The 14,014-nt window shown below is 44.3% G+C and overlaps 1 pseudogene; it reads left to right on the top strand.

Annotated features, from left to right (window-relative positions):
- The first annotated feature begins 5,157 nt into the window (after positions 1 to 5,157).
- On the top strand, positions 5,158 to 13,264 carry LOC113189087 (cytochrome P450 4A11-like; annotated as a pseudogene).
- Positions 13,265 to 14,014: the final 750 nt, after the last annotated feature.

Genomic DNA, 14,014 nt, shown 5'->3' with positions numbered 1-14,014 from the left:
CTGACCCACCCTAGCTGAGTGATCATAGAAATGTCTCTCAGCATCTCCAACTCTATGGTCCCTCCTCTGAAAGATGAAGATGTAAAACAGCTTTCCTTTGTAGGCATTTATATTGAGTGAATTAATTTATGTTCTCCAAAGATTCATGGAAAGTATTTGATGAATGTGAGTGGTCAGTTGAGTTATTATAAACTGTGAGTCTCCAATATTCTCTTGTCTATCATTCCTGAATGGTAGTCTTCTGCTTCTAACCTTATTTACTTTGCCAAGCCCTCTCCAATTCCCTGAAACAGTATTGTTCTGCTCAAAGTCATGATTTATGGCCCCAGACTTTTAGGGCATGTTGCCCTCCTGCAGGCTGAGGGACCAGAGAGTTACTCTATGTGCATGATCAGTCTTTCTGTCTCCAACCTGGGCCACAGGAATCATGCTCATCTTCTTCATTTATGCCCTTCACCAGAACCTGAAGATGTGGCCAGACCCAGAGGTATGGCATTCAGGAGAGAATGGGATAGTCTCTGGGATAACCCCTCATTCCATTCCCACCTCAGGGCCATGTCCCCTCATGGGTTGGAAGCAAGGGATTGATCCCGACTTGTCCTGGCCCTGCTCCTTTCTCTGCAGGTGCTTGACCCTTCCTGATTTGCACCTGGTTCTGCTCAACACAGCCCCTTCTTCCTGTTCTTCTCAGTAGGATGTATATGAGGCATCCCACATTGGTAATGGGGTAAGGGAAAGAAAAGGAGTCTCTGGAAACAAACTTGATGTTTGTCACCCCCTAGGTTTCCTTGAGGCTTCTTTTAGGTGGTGGTTGTGGAAAAGAAGCCTTGGGTGGGTGTATTTGTGCCACCCAAAAGGTGACATTTCAAATTATGCCATGGAGTCATTGGTCCACTGCCCTTTCTAAGGGCCGGACAAATTTCAGATCAGTGGGTGTTCCATACTTCAGTGTGTCCTGGTGTTTTCCTCACTTCAGGTGCATAACGTCATGAAGAAGAAATCCTCTTATATATTTATCTTCAGGTATTATGCCCTTTGGTTGCCAGGATTCTTACAGTTCTTCTCTCCCACATATTCTTAACCCCACCCACTGCCCTTTAAGTTAAGTTGCTAAGCCTCAGATCAGGAAAGCAAGGGATTAGTTGACTTGGGTTTGTTTTAAAAAACTTGGCATGTGCCAACTGTTCAGATACCTTAAAGGTTACCGTTGCCCTTTGAAGACAGTTTATAGTGATAGGCATTCTCTCCACATTTGCAGTCTCTCACAACACGATTTTTTGACTGCATGTGAGTGTTCATGTTCCTCTTTTCACTTTCCAAGTTGTAAAAACTTGAAAAACCAAGTAAGAACTCACCTTAAAATTATACTTAGAGACTATATAATCTAATTTGAGACAAAAAGAATGAAAATTAGGACCATAAACTGCCTTTAAGGGAAAAAAATCTACTACTATGTACTCTGACACATTGCTTGAAAGGTTCCCAGAGAGTATAATATAAAACCCACCTGAAGCAGCTGCAGAGCTGGACAGGCACACTCCAAAAGGCCTACTGTGCTTATCCATAATGACTCATGTTCACGTTCAGTGTATTCTAATGAGTGATTTCAATTTAATTAAGACAATTCAAATAAGAAGATTGAAAAGGCATATTTCCCTGTACCAAGTGCTATGCTAAGACATGGAAACTCAGATGTAGAATAATCACTCCTGGTCCAGGGAGAAGCACAGAAATACAGAGTCAGATACCTATACCTGCAATGGACATCATACTTTCCTTCATTTTTCCCCTTACTTGCCACTCATCTAGTAGTTCATAGAATATTTCATATTCCTGGCACCATAGGAGACCCTGAACTGTGGTGAGTGCTAAAATAATGACACCTTGGGGAAATGGGAGGGAGAGCAACAGCCAGCAGAGTGGTGAAGGTCAGCTGGTCATTGACATGAGCCTAGAGGATGTGCAGGCAAAGATGGAGAGAGGCCTCATCACTAACCTTAGGAACATGAGCTTAGCTTGGAAGTGGGGTGGCACAGACAAGAGGTGGGCAAAGCATTAGCATATAGAGTGTCTGCAGAGAGCTGAGGCATTGGGACACTATCCTAACTGCTTGAAGGGCATGGTAGTTGCTTCAGTGTGGAGGAGGGAAGGCAGGAACACAAGAGAAGTACAGGAGAGAAGGCTGAGTGATGGCAACTAGGGACAAACCAGAGTAGAATTATAAATGTATGTTTACTCAACAACTCCAAATGGCCAGCCTGCTTCTAACTGACACTTGACACCAACCACCTCTCTGCATTGCACCCAGGGAGAAGTTCCTTCTCATCATGGAAAGGTTTTCCATAACAACAATGATATTTGCTTATTGTGAACCACAGAAACCATCTAGATCCTCCCTTTTGTGTTGTTCAGTATGTGTTTAATAAAAACCTAAAAAAGGCGAAGCTCAAGTTTAACCATCTTGAGGGGGAGGAGGATGAGAAAGACCAGGTCCTTCCATTTCATTTTATGTGAAAAGGGAAAATAGACAGGTAGATAATTAAGTGTAATTGTCACAGACAGCAGGAAGCTCAAGAAGAAAATAAAGATGCTTTCACCAGAGAGGACCTCCTTGAGCAGGGTAATCTGGAAGGCTTCTTGATGGAGAGGATGTTTAAGGTGAACCTGGAAGATGATAAGGTCTGACTGGGTGAAGAATAAGGAGAGGGCATTCTGAGAGAGGGAAGCCAGCACAAAGGCTCTGGGGTGGGAAGGCTCTTGAAGTCTTTTAGGAGCTACCCATGAGGAGATTCTCATCTGAGAACAGGTTGGAAAGACCAAAGGGGGGTCTCCATGACAGGGCATCACTAAGGTGAAAGGAGATGAGATAGAAAAGCTGTCGTCTGCTGCCCAGAACATAGATAGTATTGCACAAATAAATGACACTGCAATTATCGCAGAAAAAAAGGAAGTTCAGGAAGGAAATAGAGAAGGTGTTACCAGAGAGGCCAATAGGAAGACCTGCTTGGGAGGCCACCTGGGGAAGGCTTCTTGTTGGAGAGGGCATTTGACATGTTGAGCCTGGAAGGAGGATAAGTATCTGGCTGTGTGAAGAGTAAGGCATGTACACTGTTGGGGGAGGGACAACAAGTTCAAAGGCTCTAAAGTGGGACAAACCATGGTATCTCACAAAGCAGCCCCATGATGAGACAGACACCTGAGATGAGGTTGTGAGGTCAGGGCAGGGTGGGTGTGCTCCATGACAGGAAATCAACAGACTGAAGGAAGAAAATATATGACAGTTCTTGTCTCCATGCTCTGCAGGCTGCTGGTGCTAAACTAAATAAATAAACTCAAGTAGTAGAAAATGAGGAGTTAGATTTGAGATGATGCCCTTGACTCTGACACTCAATTCTTTTGTGACTTTGAGAAAATCAATTAGCATTTTGGAGCATGAGTTCCCTTGTCTATAAAACAACATTAACAACAGCTGGTAAACTGAGGCATGGATATGTTTTGCAAAGTCTAAGCACTATGCAAATATAAAGGAGACATTTTTGAAGCTTCTCTGTGTGCCAGCACTGTGCAGGGTCCTGAGGTGAAGGAACCTTCCTTTCTCAGACTCACCTGTGTCTGTCATGCCAAGGAGAAGCAAAGGTAAAGGACATCCCAGCAAAAAAAAAAAAAAAGAAAAGAAAGAAAAACAAAACCACAGAGTTCTGTGCCTTCCTTCAGTCAAGAAAAGCAGCAACCATTTAGATTTCAAAGGTGAATGTCTGGAACATTTAGCCTTTGTAGATGAATAAATGTAAGTGAGAAATGTAAAATGGTATCAGTATCAAACTCAACTTTGTGAAAATTCTGAAAGTAAGAAGGGCCTGGGGTAAACTACACACAGGAGTACCTGTTCCAAGCTGCCACCTCAGGATCCATGGCCTCTTCTCTAATTTCCCTTCACTTATAAACTGAAACAGAAAGCACCAAGAAATATTAAATAATATTTTAAATATTTTCAAATGTTAAGAAATTTTTAAAAAGTGGCATCCAAGCCTGATGTGGTCAGAGGATGATGATCTAACCAGTACCAAGTTACTCACTCCCTCTTTCACTCATCAAATCAGTAAGTATTAATTGGGCATCATCAGTAGATACAGTTCTCTTCCTCATGCTATAGGGAAAATTAGGAAACACAATGTCTAGCAACCCTCCAGGAGTCTTTGGTTGGGGGTGTACATATACAAAAGCTTGGAAATAATATTTGCTGGTAAGAAATCTTGACATGCCAAACACAGTTCGACTAAACCATCGGCTCACACCACACACACAGCTCTGTATTCTGCTCTTGTCACTGTTTTGGTAAGCATTTCTCATATCCTGCTAAGTTCTCCAAAAGAATCATTTCCATTGACTACAAGGATCTAGCCACAGGGTTGGCCCTGTGTATACTAAAAGGAGTTTCCCTGGGTTTCATTTGTGCCAATATGTGGAGTAGATCATCTGTCATGTCTTCCTGCTACTTGGAAACACTGGATAAAACATGGTGGGCAAGAAATGCTCCCTGTGATGTTGGGACATGCCATAGAACTGCACCTCCAGCTAATCATTAATTCACATTAGTGGCCAACAGCAATGTTTCTGGGTCTAGATGGCCTGAGTTAGAATCCTGGCTATGGGGGCTGGGGATGTGGCTCAAGCGGTAGCGCGCTCGCCTGGCATGCGTGAGGCCCGGGTTCGATCCTCAGCACCACATACCAACAAAGATGTTGTGTCCGCCGAGAACTAAAAAATAAATATTAAAAAAAAAAAAGAATCCTGGCTATGCTTCAGACCAGCTGGTTGAACCTGAGCAAGCAGCTAAACCCTTTCTTCCTTAGGTTTCTCATCTATATTAAAGATGTTTTGCTTTAAAAAAAACTGTTTTGAGGGTAAAAGCAGGTAAAAGATTTGAGCATTGCCCTGAAAGAAAGCAGGTAAAGATTTGAGTATTGCCCTGAATATAGAGTGCTCACTACTCTAAAGAAGATCCAGGAATGGAAATTAACCTCAGAATGAAGAAAAAGTCGAGAGAAATGTGGTGTAAATAGTTACTTGCTCCTCTGCCCTTGGGTTCTGAGAGGACACAGGATCAGAGGAGAAGGAGAAGAACTCTGCCCCTTCTTGATTAATGAATCACCCGTCATGGTGTCTGGCAATGAAGGAGGTGGTGGAAAAAACCATGTGGATGAGTGAAGGGGTCAGGCCAGAAGGAAACTTGCAGCCCCAGGAGACCCAGCTTCCACAGAATTCTTTCGGAAGTATCTTTTGTGTTTTGCTCTCTGAATTCTGCATGTTTGGTTTGATCTTGGAGAATTAGGTGAAGTAAGAGTGAGGATCTTCAAGATGAACAATCCCTTCTCTTATTCTCCATTGTGTGTTGGAGACTGACCTTTCACAGATCACCCTCCCCTCTGGTGGCCTCCTATTCCTTCCCCACATCCCATTCTTCTTAGTGTTTTCCTCACCTGGTGGACATTTCATTGCTCCATGGCAGCTTTATCCCATTTTCCTATACTGATGTCATTTTCTACATTTACTCACAAGACAGCAAAACTGAGAAGTTTTCTTGAATTTGTTGAAAGATTGAAAGAATGAGCTGCACTCAAGGATAATTGAGAAAAGGATTAATAGCCACCTTACAAAGAAGACACTGAACTCATAGAGGATAAGTTACTGGCTACATAAGTAATTAGGCGGCTCTAGGGTTACAGTGTCCTGAGTCCCACTCCAGTGCTCCATACAGAGCATGGTCACACTGTATCATCAGAGCACAATGGACAGGGTGTGCCCAGGGAATATTTCTGGGGCCGCTGGGACTCAGACATTGGAGTCCAACAATTGGGCTCAGATTGGGAGGCCAATAGAAAAGGATTCCAATCCCACCACCCACTTTCCCTAGCCATTTTCCTATGAATACCTCAACTTACCTCTTTGGATTAATAAAATTTTTATCACTAACATCATGGTAGTAGTTCATACAATCACACTTACTGAATGTTTAATGAATTAGCTATGAATTTCTTGAAGTCTGAGTTCATGTGTATTCTTCAAGCAGCTCTGCCCCACTAACTAGAGTATTGCCTATTGCAAGTTAGTGCCCAACAAATATTTGTAATCAATATGGAGAAGGGAAAATGGGTGTGTGCATGGCCATTGCCTTTGTCTGCTGATGAAGTTTTGACTTTACTGTTTCCCAAAGTGAAATTTCAGGTTAATCAATTCTGTTCTCTGAGATCAAGCCCTGCTCTCATACTTCACGCTCCTCCATGTGGGTCAGGTAGTCCTCTCAGACTTAGGCAGAGCTGGCTAGGTGCCCTTAGTGGCAGTGAGGGGAGAATGAGTAACCCAGAAGTTTCTGCAGCATAAGCATCTCTGCACTGGGCTCCAGTAAATTCCTTGGCAGAAAATATGGACTCCTCCAAGTGACCAACCTGTTTGGCTTGCTTCTGCTGTTGTTCAATGCAGTCCAGTTCCTCCCGCGTAGGCAATGGCTGCTCAAAGCCCTCTAGCGGTTTCCATCCCCACCCTCTCATGGGTTCTTTGGCCACAAGGTAGGCAGTAATGGAAAGGGGAGTAGGAGGGAGGGAGGCCATAGCCCAAAGACTGGCCAGGTAGTCCACAGGACAAAGCCTCTTGCATGCACTAGGCATCTGAGGACTCCCACATTACCTTTCACTCCTTCAAAAGAAGCCTGTCCTGCTGTTACCTCTGTTGATCACTGTATCACCATGCAGATCTGAAATCTGTCCTGACAACCAGGCATTGTTTGTTTTTCCTGAGTCTTCTCCATTCAATGCTAAGCCCACCTAGACCCTTCCACTTCCGAACCAGCCTTCTACATGCTTCCCTGCTCCAGTCACTGAATGTGATACTCTGTCTGGTCCTGAGTTTGCTCTGAAACACAGATATCAGTGTGCTGGAGTCACTACCCCGAGGAGATCATGCTGGGTGGCAACAAGAGACATGAGTATCAGGATGTGTCAGGACACAGTAAATCAGCTACCTCTGCTCAGGTGGAGGGACCAAATATCTAGGTTTGTCCCAAACTGAGGATGTTTACGGAATGTGTGTCATGGTATCAGAGAGGGAAATGGCAGCACATTTTCTGCCACTGAGGATGACTGATTTAGAGTCGCTCCATAAACAAAATGTTTGGCTCGTTGTCAAAAAACCTTACACCACGAGGTCTTTGAGGTTGGGCACACCAATACTTTCTTGTACCTCAGTGTCCATAGCAGAGCCTGGCACCTTGAATAGAGTCAGAGGAAGGAGGGAAAGGAATAGCCTGAGGGCATGGAGGGAGAGGGTCAACTTCCTGCAATTCCAGCCCTGAGGTGGGGCACAGAGCAGGTTAAGGGGCAGTAGGAAGGGAGCTCTGCAAAGGATTGTGTTTTGAACACACTTAAAAGGAGGTGGGGGATATGAAGCTCATGCAGAGAGCTGAGGCTCTGAACCCCACAGCTCTACTGAGGCACACAGCTCTATTCTCCAGGGCCACAGGATCCAGCTTAGGGAAAGTTCTGGGAGACAGCAAAGGTTTGGTTCTAGAAAAACACAGATAGGTTCTAGAAACACTCCAATCCCTAAGTTCTGCTGAAAGGTCCAGAAATATGGACCCTGTGGATATGCTGCCCTTCACTGCAGTCCCTAAACCAGAAATAAATGATGGTTTTTAAAGATGTGTCTTTCCCCTGATATCAGATCCCAAAGGACCAGAAAGAGCAGCACATTCTGACATGGGTTAATGAGTCCCCAAGTAGCTGCTCACTGTGACTATGGCGCAGCAAAGTGCACTTCCTGACTACTATGACCCTGACTACATGAAGGTGATTCTGGGAAGAGTGAAATTCCATCTCAGAACTTTTAGTTCTTCTCTTCTAAGAACGGCATGTATGCCCTCTGTCTGTGAACGTTCAGAAAAAAAAAGGCAATTCATTAATAAATGTCTAAATGAACTATGTGCGTTCCCTTCGCATATGGGCATCAGCACTTACTTCATAGAGGACATTTACAACAGCTGTGGGTCTGATTTTTTTTTCTTTTTGGTCTTTTCTCCCCCTCTCTCTTGTCTATACTCAGTGGAGGAGATCTGTTAGGTACACTGGCCTGTATCCATTAGATATATTAGCCTGTATCTGAAAAGCAAACTTCATATCCAGTGACTTTTATTTGAAACCTCTAATTTCTCCCTGTTTAGGTAATGGGCTAACTAAGCCACCACTCATTGTGAAAACACGCCAAGGCTCAGTCATATTCTTTGGCGTTGAGAATGTAGCCTATGTTCCTTTCCACCTCCTCACCGCAGTCTTGCTATTCCAGGAGCCTGTCTTTCTGAGCCCTTTGACTGCCCTAGAAGAGACAGAATGGGATGGGAGACTGTGGGAGATGACATAGGACAAAATGTCAACTGACAGTCATCAGGAACTCATGACATTCCATGGCCTCAACCACAGTTGCCCTGGGTCTTCATTATTTGTCTCCTTCTTGCAACTAATCCCATTACTTACTTTTCAGGTCCAAAAGCTTATAGTATGTACAGACTGTGGCTCCCTGGATTGGTATATACATCTGAAAGTAGGCACTCTGAAATTAGGGTTGGCAAAATCTCTCTCTGGGGGCTGAGGTGGTGGCTCAGTGGTAGAGTGCTTGCCTACCATGTGTGAGGCACTAGGTTCAATTCTCAGCACAGCATATAAATAAACTAAAGGTCCATTGACAATTAAAAAATATTTTAAAAAAATATCTCTCTGACTCACAGAGAACAAGATTTGATGGGTCACTACCGTGACTGACCCTAAATGAACCCTCATTTCCTATCTTCTATCCAGAACCCCACCCCTTCTGCAAGCTCTTGTGAGCCCTCCTGAGGCTCACTCCTTCCACCTCTCCTTCTAGGTACCTCCAAACTGTCTCAGCCTGACATGGACTTGGGTACCTCTTTCTCCTGCCCACAAATCCTTTCTACATCTCCTTTGCAGCTGTCACAATCATATCAGATACACCAGGCCAACTGGGAAATCCATATTCCTGAAAAGTGCCAGTCATTAATGTCTTTGTCCAAAGAAATTCTGCCCTCTGGGTTCTCTCCCCCAAGAGTTCCACTATTTGTCTATCTTAAATTGTCCCCACTCTCCATCTCTCATTGCCCACTCACTGATGCACACAACCATATATACCCAGGGTATGGTTTGCTCCTGTTGAATGGGGAGACATGGTTCCAGCACCGCCGGATGTTGACCCCAGCCTTCCACTATGACATCCTGAAGCCCTGCATGGGAATCATGGCTGACTCTGTCAGAGTGATGCTGGTGAGTCTCTCTCTTTCACTCCCATTCATCACCTGGTGAGTGAGAGCTCAAGAGGTGGGAGAGCCCTGCCTCTGGTAGGGGCAAGGTGCTGGTCTTCCTGGGCCCTGCCTGCCCCTCAGGATGGCCTTCACTTCAGGGATCACCTGGACCAGATGCCCTACATCACCATGTGCATCAAGGAGGCCCTGAGGCTCTATCCACCAGTAGCAGGTGTGAGCGGAGATCTCAGCAAATCTATCACTTTCCCTGATGGATGCTCCTTACCCAAAGGTATGAGCTTTCTATACTTCCCTAATCACCTCCCAGGGAAATGGCAGTTCAGAAATTCACCTGTTTTAGCTTTTATGAACTTCTCTCAGTCTCCCTTTCCTCCTCTATAGAAAGTATAGTTACTCTGAAATTTAGATGAGTCTTATGAAATGCTGGACATGGGGTTTGAAATCAGAAAAATCTCAATTAAAAAAATGCCAACTTCTAGATTAAATGTCAGCCTCCAGATATTATCCTTGTGATTATTAATACTTGAGAAGAGCTGGGTAGAGAGAGAGAATCATACAGGGTTGAAGAGGTGTGTTTGTGTATACGTATTGGCATATGCATGTTTTTAATGTCAAGGCAATGAAGGTGATCTTGAAAACCCACATTACAGGTCAGAAGTTGTTCAGAATCTAAAGAACATTCAGGGTAATAGAGGATAGAAGCTGTATTCTTCCCTGTTGGGAAGCCACACATTGGCTCACCCAGCATTGAGTCTGATCCTTGCTCTGTCACATGCCAACAGTGTGAATGTGGAAAAGATAATCAACCTCACTGAAACCCCAGTATGTCTTATGAAAATGGGTGTAGACCAGTGTATTCTGTAGGGTGCTCATGAGGGTTGGGTGAGATCGTGTCTACTCTCCACTGTTTCATGGAAGGTATTGGATGGCTGTGTGTTGTCACTTCATTTAGTGTAAGCAGTGAGTCTTCCATATTTTCTTTCTCTCATTCCTAGGCTCACAGTTTTCTTTTCTCACCTTCGCTCAGGTGCTTTACATTGGCAACACTACTTTCGTGCACTAAAATCATCTTGCTCAAAGTGATGGCTCCTGCGACCCAGGAAACTTGTTCATGCATGTTTCCTGGTGTTTGAGGGACCAGAGCTCTAGCCACTGTCATAACTTTTCTTTCCTCTTAACTGTCCCACAGGTGTTATGGTCACACTCTCCATTTATTGCCTTCACAACAACCCGAAGGTGTGGCCAAACCCAGAGGTATGAGTCCCTGTGGGGAGGGAAGGGGATCATCTCTCAGGACCAACACCTCCTCCTGTTTCCACCTCTGTGGATCCTGTTCCCCCATGGCTGGCAGGCGGGGGGCTTAAGCCTGACTTGTCCTGGCCCTGCTGCTCTCTCTGCAGGTGTTTGATCCTTCTCGATTTGCACCTGGATCTTCTTGACACAGCCACTCCTTCCTGCCCTTTTCAGGAGGATCAAGGTGAGATGTCCTCTGAGTAGCAATAGGGTGTGGAGAACAGGGAATCTCTGTCACACACTCAGTATTTGTGATCCCCTAGTTTTCTATGTGGCTTCTTCATGGAGGCCCTTGCTTGTTGGTTTTTGTGGGTAGAAGGTGTTGTGCGTTTGTGTCTGTGCCCCAAAGACAGGACACACTGTAGAGTGTTTGACCCACTTCACCTTTTCAATGGCCAGTCTTTGGTGAATAAAACACCAAAATATATGGAAGTTTGAAACACAAGTATCATCGTTTCTTGGTCTTTATTCATTTTGGAGTATGAATTTTTAGGTTTTTGTACCCAAACTACCCTTCAGGTGTTTTCCTCAATTCTCAGGTGTTTTAAGAGGTGGATTCCTCTTTCTACCACATTTTCAATGAACTCGTCACCTTTTCTACTTAATTCCTCAGTGGCCACTGTGATGAATCTTGAAATGTTTTCATATATTTAAAATTACACCTTGTTGTTCTTACTGTAAAGCCATCCGTGTAGAGTTTGCAGCCTGTTATACAGGGGTGGATACCAGTGTTATTTCATGCAATTTTGGCTTCTGCCCTCCAATTTTTGGTCTCATTTTAACATTCACAATGGATGTGTCCATATTCCCAGTCTGTAAAATTCTGCATTTGGAGAGAGATCTCTACCCATAGTTCCATGGTATAGGATGAAGAAGCTAAATGCCTCAGAGAAAATTCACTATTAAGTTGACACAGAGCACACACTGTCTTATAAAGTAAGACAAACTCACCTGAAGTAGCTGTTGAGCTGGAGAGCCCCACACCATAGGGGCTGCTGTGAAAGCCCAGCAAGGCTACAGGAATCGGCCTGTGAAATACACATTGACATAAACCTACTAAATGATTAGTAGGAAGTTTTTCTGAGTCAAAAAATCTGTGAATTTTACAATTCTAAGTCAACTTTAACACACTGGCATTAAATAAAATTATCCATGGAGAAATCATATTTTTCAGATTAAATTTATCCTGGAATTGATATCTTCCATTAGATACTAGCTACAAATCATGGTGCTGACATTGTAGGGCAGGACAGTATTAAGTAGCTCAATTTTTTGGTAGAAAAGCTTACATTCTGTGTTACATTGCATTTCACTTTATTTTTGTAGTTCAACATATTTAAGTCAAATACAAAAGAACTGAAAAATATGTTTCTCTGTGCCAAGTCCTGTGCTCTGAGGCAGGCTGTTGCTCTTGGTTCAGTGAGAATAGAGAGCTGTTCTTCAGAATCAGACACCTACAATTGAGATAGACATCATTATTTCCATAATTTTTTCACTTTCTCATCACTCATTGAACATTGATGCAAGTTTCTTTGTCCCTGGCACTGTTGGAGGTCATAAGTTGTGGTGGCTACTTGAATAAAACACTGATGGTAGCTTGGGGGCTTGGGAGAGAGAGGGACAGCCAGCAGAGAGTTAAGATTCAGCTGGGCATTGTCCTGAGCCTTGAGGATGTTCAGGCAGAGTAGAAGGAGGACATCCTCAGCAACCTCAAGAATATGAGCTGAAGCAGGAAGTGGGGCTGGGCAGGTGAGAGGTGGGTGAGGCAGTAGCCCACAGAGGGTGAGCAGGGAGGTGAGGCCTTGGATACTGCCCTTACTGGTGGGGGGCATGGGAGTAAGGAGGGAGGGGAGTCAGGGAGACCAGTAAAGCCTGGAAGAAGAGACTGAAGATGGCAAAAGGGATATTTCTGGAGTAGAAGTCTAGAGATGCTGGTGGACCAAGGGTGTGAGGGGAGGCTGGAGCCTGACCACTGGGTGGGAGGCAGATGGAGTCAGAGCTTACAGATCCCCAGCACAATGTCCTAATCAGGAGATGACACTGACATCTGATTCTGCCATTAGAATATTTTGTTGCCTTAGATGTGATCCCAGGGAGTGTGGTCCACACATTCCCATGTGACCCAGACCAATTATAGCCACACCAATGAGCCAGAAACTGTTAGTAGAGGGATTCAACTAGCCAATGATTATTCTTAAAATGAAAAGTGTTACTAGACCTGATTGTTCAGTGTGTGAGCCTTATCTTAGCAGAGATTTCATGTCTATAAATGTAGAAGCAGAATAATAGCTTCCCATGGAAGAGTGGGGGCCTTGTCAAAGGGCAGGAGAGTGTGAATCCAGGCTAGAAGCAGAGCTGTATGCCACCTCTAATTAAAGGAGGTTTCTGAATGCTTAGTCCTTATCAGGAGCTCAGGGCTCAAGGCCTCCCCAGCTCAGAGTGGGGCCTGAGACCACTTTCTTTGTCCCTGCCTGGTTCAGGAACTGCACTGGGAAACAATTTGCCATGAATGAGCTGAAAGTGGCTGTGGCCCTGACTCTACTTCATTTTGAGCTCCCTCCAGATCCCACCAGGGTCCCTGTACCCATGTTACTCCCTGTGTTGAAGTCCAAGAATGGAATCCACCTCCGTCTCAGGAAGCTCCAATAATTCTGGTGGAAGAGAGAACATGTCTGCAGGCCAGCTGCTTGACATTTTATGATTCTGTCACCTGTTCTTGTACACCTTTCATTGCCCCAAAACTGCTTTTAATCTTTTCACTTGCCCTCCTTCCCACCTGCTTGCTCTAAGAAGAAACTACAGAGGTCAGGCTGAGCATGAAGTGCCTGGTCCAAGGATGAAGCAAGGAGAGTGAGATAGGAGTGTCCTGGACAGGCTGAATGGCAGTCTTGTGGCATCAGGTGGGACAGGAGGGCTCATGCTGGCCATGCTCAGAGAGTAGAGGACAAAGGGGAGCTAATTACCATTATGACACTCAGTCCTGTGGAAGCAGGAGGAGCTGCACACGAGAGCAAGTGTCAATGTCTTAGTCCCAGAGGTGGAGACCTGACCCTGACCCAAGAGCAGGAGAAGGTGGGCAAGAGGGAGAAATCTGAATGTCCACATGTAATGAGCGACTTGGGTTCCTACCTCTTCCATACACATAAAATAATGGATTGGAGAGTTAAGAGAGCCCACAGAAAGGCAGAAAATGTTTTTAAATTAAGTGACAACATATATATGTAATATATATATTATTTATATTCAATATATATATTTTTGAATAGAAACAAAACTAGAAAAAGTAGATTAGAGATTATGAAGAATTGGGAAAGGGGGAGTGGGCGGTATTGCTTCATGGTTACAATATTTCTGTTTGAGGTGATGAAACGGTTTTGAAATAGTGGTGATGGCTGCAAA

This window comes from Urocitellus parryii, chromosome 11, assembly GCF_045843805.1.
Source record: "Urocitellus parryii isolate mUroPar1 chromosome 11, mUroPar1.hap1, whole genome shotgun sequence".
NCBI lineage: Eukaryota > Metazoa > Chordata > Mammalia > Rodentia > Sciuridae > Urocitellus > Urocitellus parryii.
Note: the sequence above shows the minus strand (reverse complement) of the source record. Positions and strands in the feature narration are given on the sequence as shown.